Below are 22,807 nucleotides of genomic sequence, written 5' to 3' on the forward strand. Positions count from 1 at the left end.
GCATCAAAGGCACTCAGGACTGTAGGAAAGGAGGGGAGTAGGCACTGTCTTCAAGTGTTTCAAGAGTGAAATCCAGAGAGTCAAACATTGCTGGTCATCATCTGCTTTTCATATGTTGTTTCATGGACACTTTAATAAACTTGGTGGAAACACTCTGGAAAGCAGGATAAATAAGACCTGAAGGTTGTGGAAGCTGGAGGAGTATAGGAAGAAAAAGCCACTTAATATTTGTTCAGGCCTCTGTCTCCTTCCCTGGTATCTGCTACATTTCCTAATGATAAAGAGGATACTTGGAAGCAATTTTTGGTCAAATTCCATTCAGCCAAATTTAGGTAGGATGAAGGAAAATCCAAAATTAAGAAAGGGAGAGAGACTAAAATGAAATGCACAGATACTTCTGCAATGGGCCTGACTTAAACATTTCTTATCAGTTTCCTTGGCTATCTCTTCTCTTGCATCTTTGATGATAAATGAGTCCCATACCAGCTAATCTATTCAATTTTTGATTTCTGAATGCTTTCATGAGCGCTCAGAGAACTGTGCAGCCCTGAATGGCAGGAGTGAACCAGCTATTGCTGTCTTCAGAAGGAACCAATGCAGGCCAAGCTTCAGCAGCCATGCCAAGCCTGGACCCTGCCACATCCCTAGTTTTCACTTGGAAATGATGAGAACAGAGGTTCAGTACCTGCACTCCACTGATTGGCCATATTTTCTTTCTGTTGGATTCATTCTTTTCCCTTTCGGTTCTCGTTAATGATCAAGGCAAGTCCATGCAAAATGATAGCACACCGTTGAGAATCAGCAGCACCATTTGTCATGAGGCAAAGGAGTATTTTTGTACTCCTACAGTTGTGCAGCAAAACCAAGGAGAAAATACAAGTTGCTCTTAATCAGTTCCTCATCTGCTCCCAATTAGAAAAGCATGCTTTTATGCACTTCCAAACTTCATACTTGAATGAGTGGAATATGTAAAAGTCATGGTGGAAAAGTCGGTTCACAGAAGTAACATCCTAGCAGGTACTGTGCTCAACACTATTCAAAATTCTTCTTTCTCAAGACACTTCCTGACTCAACATTTAGGATTAATTTGATGCTACAATGCTATTTCATAAAGATAATTTTACATTTAAGCCATGAAACAATCTCAAGCTTATACCTTCTTATAGAAAGAGTTCTGTCCTTAAAGAGGTTTTCATCATTTATTTTCTAAAACGTATTTTAAAAAGCACAGTGGTTTCAGAAACCGTTATCCCATACCCTTGTCAAACTTAAGAAGATATCAATTGTCCAGGAACTGACTCTTGAAAGATTATTTTTTTTCTTACAGCTTCTTGAAATGAAAACCAAACAAACAAAGAAAAAAAAAAAAAAACAAAGAAAACAAATCAAAACAAAAAATATTTTTACCCTATCAGCTTCCAAATTTTGTCATAACTCTGGCAACACTTAAAGAGTTAGGGAATCAAGCATGAATTGCCCTGAATTTAATTTGAAAAGAAAAAGAATAAACTTCTGTTCCTATATTAAAGGTGACAAAATTGAATCTGTTGAAAAGGATCAAAACTTTGTTGGCAAACACAATTATATCCCTTTATTAAGTGCATCTTTTTCTTTTAAACCTCAAGCCACTCATGCTGACTTGTAGGTGCTCATGCTCAGGTTGGCAACACAATTTGAAAATCAGGGCATAGGTTAAAGGTATAAATAGAACACCCACTAAGCAAGAGTGTGGAAAATAAAATCCACCTGTCTGAAGATGATTTAGCTGATTTGGGAAAAATATATTTTTAAAAAATGACTCTTTGAATTCTTGCACTAATGAACTTAAACAAAATTGTTGATCACAAAACCAGGATATGTTTGTTCCATTTCCACCTTCATTTTTTATTTCACTGACCTTTACCACTTCTGTGTTGTAGATGGTATTTTTAAAATGTCTTAGAAGAATTTGAAAAACTTCAAGAGCAGCCTCCATTCTTTTGAGGCAGACTGCTCCTCTCCTCCCTTTAAGAAAAGATAGAGTCTTAACAAGGTCTCCATTAAATATCTTGTTAAATATTCATAAAGACTTTGGCTTTAATTAAAAAGAACACATTTTGGGGTCTTAACCTCTCCTAGTTTGAAAATTACCTTTGAGATTTGTCTGGTCATTATCACACATCCTTTTAGTTAGTGGGTGGACAATGCTAGGACCGACAGTATTCTAGCAAGGATGTACTAAAAATGTTCTCACTAATTTGATGTAAAGCCCATGAGAGAAATTTAGCTATTTGCAAAGTAGGCACATCATGGCAGTGCTAGGAGGAAATTCCTTACTCCTTCATTTCTAAAGAAAGAAAGATCTCCTATAATAACAGAAGTTGAAAAAAATGTTTCTATTAAAGTACAGTGAATGAAGACAAAGAAATAATATGCTAAAGATTGACTTATAAAATGCAAAGTGAAGTTAGCAGGGCTGACAGCTTCATACAAGAAAATTACCCCATCACTACCAAAATCTGAGGGAAAGGAGAGCATAAATGAGCAGTAGATCCTCTTACAGGGTGAGACAATAGGCTTCTCATCTAATGCAGCCTACTCTTTTGAGCAGTGTCAACACTGAATTCAGACCCTGCTGGAATAAGTGGCTTCAAAGTCAGAAACTGCATTCCAACCTGCTTTTCATATGGATAGGATGTTTTTAAATTGAAAGCATTGGTATAAATGATTGTCAGAAACTCCATCCACCACATCAGGAGATACAGCTGCACAGCAAAAGAAGCATCCTCTTTAGCTAAAGTACTTGAAGTCTACTCTCCTTCTCTCTCTTTAAAAGCAAGTGTACTTTTGGCGTCAAATACAGAAACAAAGCATATATGAGGGCTGTGCAAAAATTTGTGTAAGGAGTTACAGGCAAGACCCTGTAGTACTGTATCATAGTCCAGATTGCAATAAATGAAGATACTAGAGACATAAAAACTGGTAGAAAACATTTTATTTTTGTAAAAAAATTTAATGACAGGAATAAAGCCACTTGATTGTCATTCTGCACCCAAGTATTTCCCTAAGGCCTCACTGGCTGCAAGCCAGTTGTCAAACAACAGACATTTATTAATTTTCTCTGCATGATAAACTTTCTTTTAAGCAAAAAATATTTTTAGCAAGAAAGCAAGGATTTTTATTAGAACAAAACTCTATTTTTATTTCAAAGTATAAACTCTGGCATAGAAACCCATAAAATGCCTTTAGACCCCTTTGAACTTTCTACTTTATCTCTTCTGCTGAAGATAGTATCCTGAGACTGTTGCAAGACCTTGGTCCAAATGCAGACAGGCAGAGCAATATGCAAAAAGGATTAGTGGCAGAATGCTACCATTATTCTCCAAAAAAATGCACAAACAAATAATTTATTGCCTCATTTTCTAGTTAGGATAAAGCTTTCCATCCAATAACTTCAGAACTGAAACATAAAAATCTGCCAAAAGCTGAAAATATAAATCTGTGTGGTTTTGCTGCATCCTTCTTTATAAGAATTTTGCTCATAACCTAAGTATCTACCAGTACCTCATTTTTTGTAAAGGACAAATTCTGCAGTAAATTTACAAATAATCCAAGAAGTGCAGGCCAAATTAATCCACCCAGTCATTGTCCCATAACACTTTGACTTCTAGGAAAGAATGCAAGAAGTCTTAGCTGGCTGATCAGACTAGTTCCTCTATATTGCCCTTGTACATATTTAGTATCAGTAGAAAAACTATCATACAGAAAGGTGTTTTGTTTGTGCATTAGTTCCCATAATTTTTTTAGACATAATGTATATTTATTGTTAGAGTGAAATTACTTAAGAAATTACTAAATGGGTGCAATTGGAATATGGCCCAATTACCCTTAAATTCAATGAAAATATTTCAAGATTCTGTTACAAAATTTTAAAACCTATATTCAAGAATTTTAAATCTATAAAATCTTGCAAGTGCCCAAAACCAAGCTTCTGGTTTGTTAGCAGCCAATGAAACACAATTCATAGACAAATAAAGTGGAAGACAAAACAGGTGGTCTCACTGATGAATTTTCCACTGTTCTGTAAAGACAACAAGCTGTTCAGATAAATATTGACAGCATACTGACCAGTGGGATCAAAGATGCAAATTTATCTGTTGATTTATTTTTTTTCATAAAAATGTTAAGATCCTTCAAAACCTCAAGCTGTGGAATGCATAATAAAGGTACAGTAACCCGAAATGATCACAAATTGTTGCACAAGAAATATTTTTCATATAGAGAGTAATTGCAAGTTTTCCATATTTTCATCAGTATAACACTGAGTGTAAGTCTGAAAACACTGAAATTGTCAAGAAGGGGGAAAAAATTTTCTTGTGTGCTACCTGAACCCTAGGTGGTAGAGTATTTCACAATAAGACCCTTAATAGAAACTGATACCCGTCCCAGAAGAGAGTGCAGGAAAAACACAAAGCAAAGCTGACCAAATAATGCTTTGGTGCCTTGGAGTATTGTGTGAATTACAGCAAGCAGATTTAGGCATTCCATTTAGAAAGAAAAATAAAAAGCTGATGCTCACACTACAGAAAATGTACTAGAGAAAAATCATTAAAAGAAATTCCAATAAAAGCAAATAAGAAGTACAAATCTACAAAGAAAATGTATGAAAAGGAAAATGTGGATGCACATAGTGTGATCAGACTACAATTTAAGTTGATATTTGGACATGCTTTGTCTGCTGCAGTTACCCTTTCATACAATGTTTGAAGTGAAAGAAAGAGATTTAAATGTGGTAAATCAATTCTAACCATGTAGCTTGGGGAAGAGTCCTTTAAGAGCAAGCTTATTCATCCTCAGACAAAGTCCTTGAATTCAGAAGGATTTTCTGGGCTGCACTGGTCTCCCACTGACTTCAGCAGAAGGATTTGATGCGAAGCCTTGCAAGTGCCCTCCATGCCCCCACTCCCATGGGCTCGAGCCAGTGAGCAGCTGTGTGCTGCCAGGCCATGCCATCCCTCCCTGCTGACCAAAGCTGCCCCTCAAGGTTTGCTTTGCCTTTGCCAAGGGGTCTCTGCTCTACGGGGATGACAATTTTCACTGAAATTATACAAAAGATGGTACCTGTTGGATTTTTATCACTCTGCCAAATTGTGGGGAAAAAAACCAGACTCTGAAGTTGTCAGGCAAGAATGACACAAGAAAAGGCAAGGGATTCACCTCTTTAAATACCAGTGTTGAGTGCCATAGTTACCCTCGAGCACCCACAATACCCACACCAGATAACTTAAACATGACCCAGACCCTGTTGGACTCCATTCCCTGCTGCAGTCACAGCTTGAAGCCAAATGAGAATTTTCAATACTGTAGGTGTTGAAAATGATGGCTTTTTTCTTGTATGGTCCATCTATTTTTTTTCCTGGAATATTTAAAAAATAACAGGACAATCTATATTTTATATTATTACAAAATCATTTTACATTTCTGGATGTATTTCTAGATACCAAACGCTTCTGTATCTAGATTTCAGCTCACTTTCTCTTTTTTAGATGGGTACATTTCCATGGAGGACAACAACTGCTGTTTTTTGTTCTTTTGTGCTCTAAAATGCAACATTATCAAATGAAAAACTCAGCTATCATTAGCTGCCAGCTATCCTATCCACTGATGGACTTCAAGATAAAAGTAGCCAAATGGCTTTATATTTGATAAAAAGTGGAAAAGGCAGACTGCTTATGAGATAAAAAGAAGGAACTATGATAAGTCAATCATGAGCACAGAAGATGAGAGCTAATATGTATTGGTGTGATGAAGACTGACATGCCCATTACCAAAGTGGAACAATTTTTAGCAGTAAAAAGATTAAGCATGATGGTGTGAAATAAAAAATTGACTAGACTTTATAGAACATGGAAGTTCAGCGGCTTCAAAAGGATTATGAAAATTTTCTGCAAAAGAAGCCTCCATGAGTAAAAAGAATCAGAGGTATTATGCTACTGCTTAATGTAAGAAAAAGAATTACAAACTTCTCATCTACAGCAAAATGCAGAAAAATCACTTATGAGTAAGAAAAAGTGAGAGTAAGAGTGAAAAAGAATAGTAAGTTGCAAATTGCTGCAGAAGAAAATTACAAAACTAAAGATAATTATACCAGGCAAACCTCACCATTGCAATTAGAAATCTAGAACTGGAGGAAGTCTTTTAGCCAACAATATACCAGATATTAATTTTTTGGATATTATTTTCAGGAGTTGGTCATTTCCTGCTGATCATCTTCTCAGAAGTTGCAGCAGGTATTATTTTATTCAAGTGTCTTCACAGGCCCTTCGTTTGCCTTTATGCTGGATGATGCAGTGAGCAGCAAGCTGTCTCTCTTCAGAGCATCACATCAGTCCTCAGAGGACAAATGACAGGGTCCCTTCTGCACTGACACTGTACAACAGCAGATTTCCATGGCACTGTGGCTTTTGAGACAGCTAGTGACCACACACTGGCAGGTGGAGGCAATATCAAGGGCTTAATTCAGCTTTAGACATGCATCCATGAATGTTTATAACTTCATTCCCGTTCACACACTGAAGACAAAGCTGGCCCAGTGCAGCAAGCAGTATGATACTTACACCATACTGATGATGATTTACATCACCCCTGGTTCAAACCTTTTACTCTTCTTTTCACTTTTTTATGCTTATCATTGAAGATTTGCTAGACTGGATTTACAAGCCCTTTGGTGTAATATTCAAGCAAGCCATCAGACTGTATGATTTCCATTTAAAATAATGAACTTTTAGTATAATTGTTTTCTTTGTCCAGTATTCTGTAACACGTATTAGTGTGGTACAAGCACTTCAAAATGCCCAAGAAACCCTCACCTACTTTAGGGAAGTATTATTCCATATAAAAAACATCATTATTTTGGCTTTTTTTTTTTTTTTTCAAATACTTATAAATTGTACACAAATCCTCAGTGGTTTTAAGCGTATTTACTGATAAACTAAAACAACAGAATAAAAAATGCACTCCTTTCAACAGGCTATTGATTTTTAAAGAAAATGATGGCATAGTATGGGATTAATCTGATTTAGTATCAAATCTACACTTGAGCTAATCACACACAATCACCTTCAAGCAACAGCGCGTGGATGTAGTTAGAGGAGGGCAGGGCAAGAGTTCTGTCATCCTGATGCTGACATCTAACACAGAACAAGGGAACCATGTGCTTTTAGTGCAGAAGGAGCATAGTGTAAATATCTTAACCATTTACAACAAAAATATTTAACTGTCTTAATTTAAGGATTGATGTCTCTCATCCAAATTGTCTACCATGTAATTTTCTGTTTGTTTGGATTAGTTTTACCACTTTCTGTTGCAGAATTGCTAATGCCCAAAGAGTATGGCTGTAAAACTGATGGAATGAGTGTAAAAATTCCAGCTGTTCTAAATCTTGTGCTTGCCATAGATCATCAGTGCTTGACAGTTCCCATTTCTGTGGAAGTTTGCTACCCCCTCATGCCTAGGTCTGTAAGTTAAAAATGTGAGCTGAAAGACAGATAAAACTGCAGAGATGTTGCCCTCTGGATTTCAGAGAGCACATAAGTATTACCTGCAGCAAGAACTTTCTGTTTTGCTGAAATAGATGTTTAAACTACTTTTTGAATCATGGCACTCTGGAGATATTTTTAAAAACTGGGAATTGCTTCAAGTTATATGTGTTAGAAAGCAGTGAAAAAAACCCATAAAAGGACAAAAATATTCTTAGGTATTTACATAAGTATTAGTCCTTTCTATGAGATCAATTTAATTGCTTTCAATGAAACTTCAGTTTATATTACCATTACCAGATAAGGAAAACCTTCAAATTGGAAAAATACAGAGAAAAAAAATCAGTTACCAGAAAGGACACAGTTATATCAACTGAAACTCTCCAACTGATTTTTTAGCTGTCAAATTTTCGGTAATGATGATACTTTGATTTGTGTGTATAATTGTTGTATGTATAATTGAGATAATTGTTAGTCTGATGAAACAGTCATCTTAATCATGTTCCTAAACCTACTAAAACCAGGCTGAAACAAACAATAGCAAAAACTTATGCAAAACACTGTATTCTTTCTCATTTTTCAAGCTTCTGGGTGAAGTAACAAATTTAATTGTGTGGGTTTTCAGTTTTTTTAAACACTCTCAGGGACAATGAATGCCCAGCCATTGTGCGAGCACCAGTCTTCCAGTGGTGGCTCATCAGCATGCTGCAGATAGTGCTGCCACCACTAGAACTGTGCAAGAGGTTTGGGGTACTTCTTTGAGAAAAAAAAAATAGTTCAAATTTATGAATTAAATTAGTTTTGGTAGATATGTAGTTCATGGCTACCAAAACTGAAGTTGTTTTCTCAGAAAGGGGATTGAGCCCCTCTAAACTCCCTCCAACCTCCTCTTCCAAACAGGGCTGCACCCCCTCAAAGGATTGTTCCAGCCCAATGAGGCAAGTGCAGTCACATGCATAAGAAATGTGTTCATTCCAAGTAAAGATAAAATACTTTCTATTTGAACTGGCAAAAAAGAATTTTTCAGAATGTTCTGATAGATTAAGGTTCATCAAGATAAGATCTGCACATTGATTCTCACAGCACAAAAAAATTGCCTGACACTCCCTACTGTGTAATACAAATAGGGTAAGGCTAAAACTGTCTAGCTGAAGGCACATGTGATCTAAGCAGACCTTAGGAGAAATACAGAAAATTGTATTTCTTTACACAGTGTATGTCCCAATTTCATTGTTTCTGAAAGAGACATTTTGATTCAAATAGGAGAAGTGAGTTGGTCTGTAACATATGAAGCAAACATTTCTTTTTCTGTAATCTATTACTGTAAGAAATAACATGGTAGCTCTTAGTCAAAGAGCAGTGGCTGACCTTCATTTCCTGAGTAATATTATTTCAATTATTATTTTGTTCACAGTGACTTTTTTACTAACTGAAGAAACAAAAATATCAATTCAACTGGATCCATATAATGGAATAGAATATCCAGTCTAATTAATTTTTGTGGACATTTCTTGTCATTTAAGCAACATACATTAATACTTGCTGTTAATATATTAAAAAAATTGCTTTTATCTCTTTCTTCCTCCTGTGTTTTCAGAAGGGTATAAAGATTTCATCTTTCTCTTTGCTTGTTACGGAGATGGGTGTATAAAACCTGTATCATTGTCTAATATCAATACATGAAAATTCAGCTACCACAAACATGCTCCTTAGATGGTGAAATGTTACAGTTCTTCGTGCCTTCCTGTGGTGCCTGTGACTAATCTAATGCAACAGTGATTATTAAAAATAGACAAGAAAGCTGAAACTTGATGAGTACAGGAAACTTGATTCATTAAGCCACCTTGGGTTTCTCTTTTACTCCTCCATGGCTGATGCTATTTTTGGAAAAATCCAGACAGTGTAAGCTCAAGATACAAGCAATTTTAACAAGGCATGGTATTAAAAATTTTTAATTCCTGTGGCAAAGAAAAAGTAGTTTTCATGCCATGATGCTTCAAACATTTCTGCAGTTCATTGAGCCAATAAGACCACTCATGGGCGCCTCTCTGCATGAGGAAAATAAATAAACAAAAGTAACTGTTAACAGCAGCAGCCTTGTGATCAATCCCCACATTGACTTTGTGTCATGATCTGAAGATTGAAGAAAGAGAAATGTTGTGCTACTGAATTATGTTCCTGGTTGCTCTGAACACCTGAGGACCACGACAGCATCTGGCCTGCAAAGATGAGGGATGTTCCTGTTGTGTCACTTCTGGCTCTGCAGGGAGAAGGATGCACACTCAGTGCTTTTGTCTGGCTCCTTTGGGTTGCTGCTGCCTAAGCAGGGCAGGATTTGGGTGCTGAAGGGAACAGGTCAGACCTCTCTCTGCTTCCCAGGCAGGTTCAAGTGGGAAGGTGGAGGGCTAAGCTGGCATGACAGCTGGCATGAGAGGGAAGGCAGAGAATAGAGTTTATAATTTTATTTCTGATCAAGAATCTCAGCCTGCAATAAAACAAACCTGTACTGCTCATATCAAGGCAGAGGGGGAAAGAAATAAGTGCTTGAAAGGATTTTTTCTTGCTCCACTGAAATGTCCAGGAAAGTCTTGGAACAAGCTTCCTCCTAGGACTGTAGAAGCTCCCACTCTAAACATTGGGAAACTCTTTTGGGGGGGAATGTGGCCACATCTCTCTTCACATAGAGAAACAGGCCCGACTTCCCAATGACTTGTCCTGGGAAACGCAGTGAGAAACTGCAGAGAAGAAGAGAAAACAACTCTTATATCTCTACTTGCTACTCCTGTTGTTTTTGCACATGTGGAATGTGTTAGTAAGATTGTTTACCTGAAGGGATTTGGTAATTAGATTCTGGTGATGGTTTCTTATATTAATTAACCAATCACTCAAAGCTGTGCCTGACTGTCTGGAGACAGTCACGGGTTTTTCTTTAGTATTCTTTAGTATCTCTTTGGTATAGTATCTTTTTAATATAGTATAGTTATAATATAGTATTAATATAGTATAGCGTTAATAAAGCAATTGTTCAGCCTTCTGAATCATGGAGTCAGATGCCAATCATTCCCTTTGTGGAGGGCTCCCTGCATTCGTTAGGGGGACGAGTACATCCATAAACTGTTTGAGATTTGGCCAGTATTGTGTTTCGAACTGCAAAGAGCAGAACTGACAAATTATTTATAAATGAACAGAATGGAAATTCACTCTGCCTCTTCACTGCCCACTTAAATGATGACTGAAGAGGGTCCCATGTAGAGCCAGCCGAGTAATGACAATCACATTGATACGTGTGGAAACCCAGGGAATATTTCCCTGGGCACTGGGAATATTTCTCTGTCTGCTCTGGGGTGCCCTGACCCCCAGGGGAGCACTGACTTCAATTCTCATTCATGGAGGAAGTTTCCTAGACTTCAAGATAGACTAGAATCCACAAAAGTGTGAATTAGATTATAGAGAGTAGTGTAGTGTATGACTTGGTGAGAAATTAAGGTTTTGGGACTTTTAGTATGCTGTGGACAGAAGCAAGATGGAGAGCACAGGGTGTTGTCCTGGGTTTCTTCTTCATGCTTCTTCTTCCTTCTTCTTCATGAGTTTGGGTGGCATTTTGCAATTGGGCAGAAAAGTCCTCATTGCGGGCTCTGTGGGATCAGTTATTGGGTTAAAAGGGAAAATAATCTAGATGTCAGTTCTTAATTGGATAGTTTAATCTTAAAAGACCTTGTAACAAGAGATAGTTAGCCATTTTGTGCCTTCTAATGAAAAGCTGTTGAACTCACAGTAGTGAGACTGTTTTACTAATAAGAAATAATAAACACTTGAGTCCAAACATGAACTACTGTCTCACGTGCCTTCAGTCCAGACCCAGAGAAACCCACAACTGGTACCACCACAGATGTTGTTATATATCATTGTCCCTTTATTGCCTGAACAAGGCTCTTTCTGGACACATTTCCCTTGTGCCAGCTATCTACCATTGGTAGCACAGCCTCCATCACACATCTGCTGCTCTCTTTGATTGATGAGCGGCACAGCCCTTTTTGTGGTTAAAGCATCCACTCTAACATCCAGCTTAGTTCTTGCAACATCACAACCGTGCCTCTTCCTGGGCCTTCAAGGTGACCCCAAGGACATCAGTCCCTTGTTAGGTTAAGGCTGGGCTGTCCAATCCCTCTGGGAGCAACCCATGCCCCTGATCAATGAGGAATTCCTGTACAGGTGACTAATTTTTGTTAACAGCAGCAGCGATGTAGGGGTTTCAGCAATTGATTCTGAGAAGAAAAGAAGAAATTGTAGCTTGGGGAAGACAAGATATATGAATGCAGTAACTCCTTTTTCCCTTAAAGTTTTCATCATACAGTTTCAGGGAAATGTAAGTATCAGAAAGGCTGTATTATTTAATAATTCCATTTTAAATTTTTTCAAATCCACTTAACTGGTCTTTTTTCCCCTTTAAACTGTTGTACTTTTCTCCTTCTTTTCTTTTTAAAAAGACTTAAATAATTAATTTTTCCTTTTTTTCCCCATTCTCAGTTCTCCATATACTTATGTTTTCTTTTACCAGTCTCATACACCTTATTTTCAGAAATCTCAGTCATCTTCTTCTGAGAGGTAAATTAGTCTGTTCTTGGTTACATACATTTTTTTTGTGGCAACTCTGTACCCTAAGCCAAGTAATAGTTAAAAAATAGTGGGATATCCCCTGACACATAAGGATTACCAGTATAGCAAGTAACATTTAGGAAAGAAATGAAAATAGAGTAAGAAAGCATTCTCAGATAATGAATCTGAAGTAGTAATAAAGGCAAATTAAAAAGTCTCGGTGAAATCCATCTTTTGGAATCTGGCTTGTCCCACATCCCTGCCCTCTATTCTCCTATTCCATGGTAAATGTTAAAAAAAAAAATTAAAAAATAAATATATATATAACTCCCCAGATCACACAACCCTCATTAACATGGAAATAGCTGGACTCTGGGCTAGGAGTTGTTACAATTTTTGGAATGAGACAGCGTGGGAACACTGAAAACCAGTTTGAAGTTGTAGGGAATCAAGAAAAACTGCATAATCTGGGGAAAAGGCCTGCTACACTTGCACTCTAGGAGACAAATGTGCATGTTTCAGTTGTGGGAGGATTGAGGATAATCAAAATTTGTTTTGTTGAAACTTCACTACAAGTGTTCTGCTCTGCTGCACCTGTAATTGCCTTGTCTCTCCCTTGGCTGACCAGTGCTCAGGTGATGACCTTGGCACCCTATCTTCACCCCTGGCTGCATTTGCTGCTTCCTGGCCCTCCTGCACAGAGAGGTGGTGGCTGCTCCATGAGCAAGGGAGACCTGAGCACCTCAGAGAGGAGTCTGGAGCCAGCAGCAGAGCAGCGACGAAAGATTGGCAGTGAAGTACTGAATTACACAGTTTTTATGAGCATGTTGTGGACATGCCAGCATGCCTGAATCTCTCAGGGAGAGATATCCCTGATCTCTAACCCCACTTGGTTCAGTGAAGGGAAGAACCGCATTGTGACAGGATGCAGATACTTCACTCAGAGGAAATGTAAGGATCTGTCCCTCACCTGAGCATTGGACATGGGACATATCCCAGCCACAGCAGCTCCTCCTATGTAATACAGCTCCAGCTGCTGCTATTTTCTATCATTGTATTTTGCTCCTGAAATCATCTATTTGGCAAAGATAACAATCTAAATCATATTTGAAGAATCTACAAACTGTATAGATAGTTAAAGGGACATTTTAAATTATACCTGTAGTAGGTATGGAAAGAAATCTATGAACCAGTTGTCTTTGGATTATATCTGAAATAAAAGTTTACTCTTGGGAGGAATTTGATTGTTACTTCCAAAGCTTGCAGGACATTTTAAAGGAGATTTAAAGACAAAAATAAGATAAGATACAATGAATAGATAAAAATTTTTTATTTAAATGTTCCTTCTTGACTGACGTGCTTAATGAAGACAAGAAGAAAAAAATAACATTTCTTATGTATTGAAATCACTGAATCACTGTGTGCAAAAAAACTACAGTTCTTGTTTGGCAACACTTATCTTTTATTTATTTCCTTTTTTGTTTGTTAGTTTTCTTTGTTTGGCTGCTTGGTTTTAGCTGGGGTTTTTTGTTTGTTTTTAATTTTTCATCCTGAAGAATGAGACTGATTTACTCAGAACTGATTTCATAACAGGAGAAGGACACACAGGGCAGGCAGTCCCTAAGAAAGCTTTTTAACAGTACTAATGTGCCAAACTGCAAGATGGCCTCAGTGTATAGATAAATGTCCCCTGGGAACAAGGGTGCAAACTCATTTTAACTTGTGACCCACACCAGATTTGAATTCAAGCTGGAACCTGAGCTGAGCTGAGCTGGGAGAGTTCCTCATTCCACCCCACTCTCCTCAGAGCAGCTAATTTCAGCTGGATCAGTGAGGTCTTGTCTTTTAAGCCTCAGCTGTGCCTGCAGTAACTCCTAACTGCTCTAAAGCTTTCTGCTGTGTAAGATATCTCCAGACCTTTCACATGACATTTTCTTCACATCCTTTCATGTAAGATTCCCCAGTATAAGGAAATGGTTGAATAAACATTTCACTGTGAAACGAGTGGGAGAGTAAGCAGCCAAAGTGGGAAATGAGAAATGAACTGAGCCATCGACAGTCACTTAGGGAGAATGACATTGCTAGTCTAGTCTACTCCACCTGTGTTAGCTGTCACTTGGCAGGTATCCCTTACATTAAGGTGGCTCTCTCCTCAGAGTAGCAATTATCTGTTAATGTCTTAATGAAATACACCTCCAACATCCCTGTGCAGACTAAAAATATAATTAGCAATAACTGTACTAATATGTTGGCTCCAATGTAAACATATAAGGTACTATCCAAGCAGTGCATTTCAGTGCAATAGTTTCATCATCACCAGACCTACTAGCTTCCTTTTGCTTATTTTAAACTTTTTGGGCTAGGTCACAGGATTTTGCTGGGGTTGAAAAAGACAGAAAGTTTTAATTTGTTCACAGAAACTAGCAAAACTGTTAATGTGTTTTAAATAAGCAACCAAAATTTTATCTTTGCAAATGTATCCTACTTCTCTTTTCTTATGGGAGTGAAGACAGACATAAACCTACAGGGTGAGATAGTGACAAAGAATGCATATTCAAACACAGCTGTGTCTGTTCATAATTTTGTTCATATTTAAACACAATTTAAATACCATGCATTATGTATTTTTAAGAAGATATTTTCCCTACAGATAGCAAATACTGCAATCCCAAGAAGCTCAGCACAGCTGCACACAGCTCAAGCCAGTACACATTTCAGATGAAGCTCTCTATACAGAATGCAGCCCCATTAGGCAAACTCACTGGAGAACAGCCCTTCAATCTATTCATTATACATTAGGTGGTGTATACAAGGAAAATAAAACAGGTTTTATTATTTAACAACTACTTAGTGTTTAAAAATGCATGCTTTTTGTTTGGACAGTTTAAATGGCACTCAGCCTTCACACACTAAGTCACATGCAGTACTTTTGGTGACTCTCAAAGTCAAACCAAAAGAAATGTTGTTTGGCAGTTGTTTGTGTTTAGCAGAACCTTGAGAGCTTTAATAGAGTGGATAGCTGCTGATAAACTTAATCTCTAGCACAGCAAAGCATATTTAAGATACTGGAAGCACTGCAGCACATTAAATTTTCACAAGCTATTTATGTCACCAACATGATCTAAGTTTTTCAGCAAGTCATAGAAAACTACATTGCACTTCCTTAATGAATCTGATTGCATTTTATTGTTTCCTGTTCATTCTCATTGCTTTAAATTGATGGTGATAAGCAGACCATCTCATGTGAGACTTCTGCAGTTTGAATAATCCAGTATAGAGTACAGAACATGATCAGCTGCCACAGTAATTCACCAATTATCATGGAAGATCACTGATCAGTAAGACAGGTAAGAATCTACAATTTCAGTGGAAGGGTTGTCAGAATTGAAGAATACTAGATTATAATTTGAAACATTACACGCACACAGAATAAACTGCAAACTTTGTCAGAAATCTCATTACATGAGTGCAGATCTGTCGAGGTATCTGCTGAATGATGAATTTATTTGCAACTGAAGGAGCACCTGACTCAGCATGCCAACTTCTCCTGCAATCCTGGCTCTACAACAGTGTGAAGGTTTCAGAAGTGTTTCACACTTGTAATGCTCAACACCTGTAATTTTCTTGGTTTGCAGCAGTTAATATGTTGTTCTTCTCAATCCCAAACCTTGCCAGCTTCCAATTTGCAGTTGAAGTCACGTATTGCATCTAAATCTCTCTCCATTAGAAGTGTCTTTCTTTAACACTTTTGTAAAAGCAAAGATATGTCTTGTTTTTAAAGCACATTTTGCTGTCATAAGTACATGCATCTAATGTTATCTTCAAAGGCATTGATATTTTTTATCTTAAAATCATGAATGAGAATAGAAACTTGAGGGGTTTTTACCATATTATTATTTTCATTAATATAACAATTCACAAATCTGAAATGAAAATATCTATCTACTGCAGTAATTTGAAACCAGACATTTACATACAGAATGTGGTTTGAGGCCTAAGAGGCCAATTGTTCTATGACAGTACAGAGGCCTCTTCTTTCAGGCAAGTAGTTTATAATTGATGTTGACATAATATTTCGATAGGTTTGATAGGAAACTTGAGTTGAAAAAATAAGCTGAACTAAAATATTGCTAAATTTACCAAACATCTTTAACACTTTAAATTTTAAAACCCCGAAGAAGCGGGGTGTCATTACATAGTATGGAACACTGGATAAAAAAAAAATTGTTAAAAATGAACTCTCTAGAGGAAAAAAACCAAGATCAAATAAAATTATTAATAATACTAGTGTAAAAAGTAGTATAAATTCTCAGAAAAATACATTTTTCATCACAAGTCTATCTCCTTTAGACTTCATCCAGTACATGATGGGGGAAGAACAGAAGGTAGGACTGGTGCAGGTGGGAAGAATTTTAGACATATTTTCTGTATTTGCACAGGGGTCAAGATACTAAACACTATTTTATATTGAGGAAACTGTTCACATGAAAAATGCGTGGAATTAAAAGACAATACTGGTTACCTTATAATGCCATTTATAGTTATAACACTTGATGCTATTGAGATAGGCCAATTTATTAAGCTTATCTATTGCACCACTGAAATATGCAAATCTTGAAAGAGAAACTGAAAATCTTCCAAGTTGATGCTTCACTTAGAAGCTTGGGAAGGGAAGAAGAGAAACAAGAAAGCACAGGAAAAAAAGTCAAACATTCAGAGAGTGACAAACAACAGAACAAAAATTAGAGCTGTGTCCAGTTCTATTTCTGCACATTATCTATAAAATACCATCTTGTATGAAGTGCTAGACTGCACTTAAAGCTTCCCCTTTCACCACACACTTGCTCAGCTCCAATCCCACCCTGATTTCATTTGATTACAGTGTTTTTGTTGGGATGAAAAAACCTAAAGATTTAAATAACAAAAACACAGGATCTGTCAACTGGTTGTTGAATTCAAAGTAGTATAGGTAAAATTTCATCCCAATGACATTTGATTGTCCTATTGTCATGGTATGTGCTTCAGAAACCTGATGCAGAGCAGCAGAAATCACTTTATTTATAAACAGTATAAAGCACTGAACTGTGTGAGAGTTAGCAGATTGACACATAGAATCAGAGTGAATGTGACAGCTCTCCATTGCAAGTTCAGATACCCCAGAGGGTAAATTAAAGGTTTTGTATACCAAAGAATAAACCTCAGCAAATACTTTGGCTGTCACTGAGCTTAATATTAGGCTATGGAAAAGCTGAGTAAGATCTGTGACAGAATGGTTTTGTGAGGCTTTTGTTTGTTACTAAACACCAGGGTTTATATTTTACCTATATTTTTCACATTAAATCCAGAATTTGAATTGAACTGTAGTTTTCAGTGAGCTTCAGAAATTACAGCAGATGCTTGTTTTCTACCACATTTTTGGTTGAAGCCTAAATTTGAGACATTGTGAAGAAAGGTGCTTAAGTATTTTTGAATCTTATTTTGGGGGTTGTTTTGGGAAGCAAAAAGTGTTCGGCACTTCTGATTGTTGCCCATTCATCCAAAGCACAATTTACATTGATGAAATTTCTCACTTGCGCAAGAGGCTTCCCATGTGTGTGTATTGTGGAGGGAAGGATAAAAGTACAATTTTTGGTTTGCAAAGGGATTTCTTCTTTCCTACATCTCATCACCTTGCTTCCTTCAGGAAAAGCCAGGAGAGGACGTTGTTAATACCAACGTTATCTTATTTTGAAGCCACTCAATAGCTGATTCTTAGCCAAGTAAGGTTCCTGACTCTCAGTGTGGTCACATGAATGCTCAAAGCAATGCCCTGGGCACAGAGATGGGATTGCAGATGAAGGGGACAATGTGGGAAAGCTCAGTGTCCCAGTAAGTGCAGGCCAAGACAATGGGACAAGGCTCAAAGCCTAAATTTAAAGTTGGCCCTGCTTCCAGTCAAGCACTGATGTTAGTGAGCTCCAAATTAATCTTCCAGCTCCCAGTTGCCACAGGGCAGTGCCCTCTGACTCATGCAGGCTTGGATGTTTGCTCACCTGGGCAGACTCCAGGCATTTCCAGCTCTGATGCCTTTTCCCTTCTCCTTTCAGCCCTCATTTCTCTTTTTCCCTTACTCATTTCACCACACATGGAGCATTGTTCCACCCTCCTACTCAGGCACACTGTAAGACAGCCAGCATCTCCTTTTGAACAATCTCTGGATAAGGAATCAGGGCACATGAAGCTAAAAAGCTACTCAGAGTACCTGTTAACAGCTGAAATGTTCCAAAAATGTGAAAGACAACAAAGAAGGTTTAAAGCATGACTTCCTTTTCTGGCCACTAAAAGTAGGTTCAAGGGAGAAAGGAAGACAGCCACAGAACATTGCTATCACAATCAACTAGTTCTGAAACAGCTTCAGCACACTTTTAAATAGACACCAGGAAGAGTAATTGAAGGTAGAAGGAACATCCAACTAAAGATTGAAAAGATAAACATGGAGCTTAAACTTAATCTAGAAAGAATCTGATAAAAAAAGAGTGTATGGGACAAAATTAATCTTTATGGAAATAATATATTTCCCACTTAAGTATCACTAGAGATGAAGTTTATGATGTATAGAGCAACCTATACTATGGCAAACATGACAAAATCTCAGAGCAAGAAAGAGAAGCTTGCAGAGGTTAGCACTGGAGTTAAAACAAGACAAAAAGCTGCACAGAACATTAAATTATATGGTAGATTCACAAAACAAGAATACGCACATAACTAAAAGATAAAATAATAAAGAGGCTCTGCAATTTCCCAAGCAAATGCAAACATTAGCAGAATATAAACAGCATGAGCAGGACTGGAAACAGCATTATTACCTTACTGGAAGGAATGAACAAAACAGCACCAGAAAGTGAATGGGCTATCAATTTTAAAGAAGGCAGAATGTTAACTTCAAATTGGACACATATGAACAATCTGGTGTTATCAGGACACGGTAATTGTTACTTTTTAGAGAAAAACTGCAGGAAAACAGATGAAATTCAAAAGCTATAATAAAGCTTTTGTTTCCAACCAAACCGGTTTATGAAATAAATGAACAGGAAACTAAAACAAGGGGAAAGGTACAATTTATATACAGCATTACCAAAGAGGAGGACAAATATCTCACATAGAGTAAAAGATTTGTCATGATCTGTGTTTCTTCACTGGGGAGCCCTAAACAGCTGTGAAGAGTCTGAGGTTGTTCCTCAGGGAACATCCTGAGAGAGCATCTACTTCATGTTCCTCAGGCACAGACAGCACGTAAGGTTTTATTGTGTGGGATGTGCCAGCTGAACTTGGGACATCTGAAACTAAACCAAGGAAGAAATATTGCTACTGCCATCTGAACTACTGTACTGACCTTTTATCAATTCCCCATGTGATTCAGCACTGCATGTTTCGGCCCACAGGATTTGTCTCCACTTCATCAGGATTCCATCCACCATGAAACAGGGCTGGCAGGCATGCTCAAATACAAAGATGGTACAAGCTTTTACCTACTCCATTTATCACACAATGCCATTTTACAGTCTATGTTTTTTAAACAAACCACAAAAATTCCATTATCAGGATTCCATCCAACCAGAAGTGACAATGGATAACTACCACTTGAAAGTGAAGTACATATATCCATTGGATAAATACCATTTCAGTGCACTGATATCTTTAATATCTGAGATTTTAAACATATTTTATTTATAGAGATGTTATTTTGCTCTCAAGATTTTTTATTAAAAACTTTGGATGTGTTTGGAATGCCAGCACCATCGTAAGAAGACACAGTGAGAGGATAATTAACCTTGTCAGCTAAAAGCAGTATTCCTTGGAACATTTAACTCATGGATGCAGTCAATTACCTTTAGGTAATGCCTGCTTCAGGGGTTTTATTGCTCTGTCCCTTTGAAATGAACTAGATTTACTACCCAAGTTAGATCTATTTTGCCTGAAGTTCCAAAAGCATTTTAGCATAATTTTAGCAATACTAAAATTCTATCAAATTCTAGCGCTAGACTTTGAAAACAAAGCCACTGACATCTGTGTTTCAGAGCAATCAAATATTTATGAATCTTGCAAGTACTTTTGTCCATAACCCTGAATTCATTGCTATGTACCTTATAGGACCAATAGCTGCTTTTCACCTCCTGCATTGTAAGAGTACTGGACAAATTGTCTTTACACTTCATAATTGGTGGGGAGAGTCTTTGGTTTAAATCTAAATTCCTGGCAGAATAAAAACAGGGCACAGAAATGTGCTGTGGTTTATAACACTGTCACCAATATGGTCCCTGCCCAGAAATCTTAGAAAGTTTGCATTCAGTGCTGAGAGATCCCAGATGACACTTCATCAATAGAACTGAAGAGAATATTTGGAATATAAAGCCCATGGCTCACACATGGTGCCTGTTTAGCACTTGTTTGGCACAATTAAAAAGCTCAAAATTCTTTTTTCTACAAAAGAAACACAGAACAAGGCAAATAGATTCACATGGTTTGACTTCAGAATAAAGTACTTTTTCTCCATCTTTATTTCAACTCCTATGTAGTTAACCCTTTTTACTTTCTCTTTCCTTTTTGCTTTTTCCCTTTTTTTCTTAATTTGGCAAAAAATGGGAAATTCATACTTAGTCTAGAAGAAAGTCTTGACTGAACAGAAGAGACAATCAAACCAGCAACTGAATTAAAAAGGTACTGAACTTAATTGCTTATTACCAAAATATAAACAATTCGCATTAATGCAAGGTCCCATTTTCGCCACAGCTAAAAAACAGAAGCAACAGCATAAAGAGATTTAGAAGGAAAAGAAACTTTTTACAGTTGCAGAGGAGTGTACAGAACTGCAAGCAGTCCAATATTTTTTCATTAACTCCTAATTAGATAGTTCTATAAAGAAGAATGAGTACTGTTGGATTATGCATCCTACTGCAAGTCCCCAGACACCTCCTGTATTGTTTATTTTCACAGAAGCAATAGGATTTAATTCTACAGTAATTACTTACCAATTTTCCTCCAGAACAGAAGTACATTACATTTCCTACTAAATTGAAAATGGAATCTATCAAGTAGCTGCTACCTTGCAACTTACTGATAAAAGAGAGAAGGAAAAATATTTTAAGAGGTTGTATTTATGCTTGAAAGGTGCTGAATCCAAAGCAACTGAAGGCTAAGAACTGAGAGCTTAGGCCTTTTTGGATCAATAGGGATCTTGTTCCATACTCATTGGACAGACTACAATACTTATGTGCATCAATTTCCATTATATATGAGAAATTTACATACACACACACACACACACACACACATATATATATATCTGTATCTTTCAAAACAAATCAAGTCATTCCTATTTTCCCACAAGTTTGAACATTAACTGTTCAGTTGGCTTCTTCAGATTCTAATTGTAGTGTACTCAACTGAAATCAACACCAAGAATCTAGCAACACAGTTTTTAAAAAATGCATTTAAAGTTTTTCTCAACAGTGGAGTATTGGTGGTGGTTGAAGATGTCTTGTCAAACTTTCAGGGTTGAACCAAAAAGTCCTTTTTTCAACATTAGAATAGCAAAGGTTCAAGCCTAAACTAGTGAACTAGTCTGCAAAATGGAACAAAACCTCAAAAGGAATATGGGAGAAGCTAACGGAAAAATGAAAAGCACTCAAATGACTCAGTGAAAACACTGCTTTGAAAGTGGAGTCTTGAAAAATGAGGGGCCAAACCCTAGTTTTGTTGAGAAGAGAGTTATATTTTTCTTAAAACTCTAAAAGATTATGACCAATTTTAGCCAATTACCAAAATTTTAAGTCACTATCAGTCTTACGAGCCCTATTTTTGAAATAGGCTTTCTGAAATTTTTTGAAAGAATTCAGCAGATATTTTCCCAACCAACAATACTTTTTAATAAATTTAATTCTAAAATGTCGGTGAATCTGAAATTTACATCTGAAAATTTCAATTAATATTTTCACTGGAGTTTATCTTGGTACACTTCATTTCAACTTCCAGAGACTTCATGGTCAATTCAGGAGAGGAGTGAAGTGAAACCGAATTCATCTCTGGAGGCAGATCCACCTCAATCTTTGTGGATGCAGCAAGTGCACTGCAGAGCACAGAAGCCTCTGCACAGGGCTCTGGAGATGGCTTCTGTGGGCTGAACAACCCACACACAAGGTGTACCCACACATTCAGAGTGTGGGCATCTGCAGGTCAGCTTTCTTGGAAAACATGCTTAAATCCTGAATGCTGTGCCAGTACATCCATCTGAGTGGCTTTGGAGACAAAATGGGATCTTGGCTTACAGACCTGGAGCACAGCTAAGCTAGGCCATGACTGCTCCCACCTGGCCCACCAGATGACTAAAGACTTTTCAACTAAACTCTTAGGTACAACTTGTACATGCAGGTTAACTTTTGCTTCAAGTTGTAAATGTTGAGCTGCCAAAACAGATAGTGAGTTTCAAGAAGTTCTTGTTCATTGTTTCAATACAGAATATGCTTAGAAAAGATATGAAATTATGATCTTATATACTTCACTCCCTCCTGAGATGGCCCAACACTTTTCACCACTTCTTTTCTTGCTCAGTATGGAAGATGAGTCCTTTGAGACCACACAAGTCATTTCCACCTGTAATGGAGATTGGCCAGGAGTAACTTTCAATGTGGACATAAAAATGAAGTGCAAATTATTAG

The sequence above is a fragment of the Melospiza melodia genome, chromosome 1 (assembly GCF_035770615.1).
Source record: "Melospiza melodia melodia isolate bMelMel2 chromosome 1, bMelMel2.pri, whole genome shotgun sequence".
Lineage (NCBI taxonomy): Eukaryota > Metazoa > Chordata > Aves > Passeriformes > Passerellidae > Melospiza > Melospiza melodia.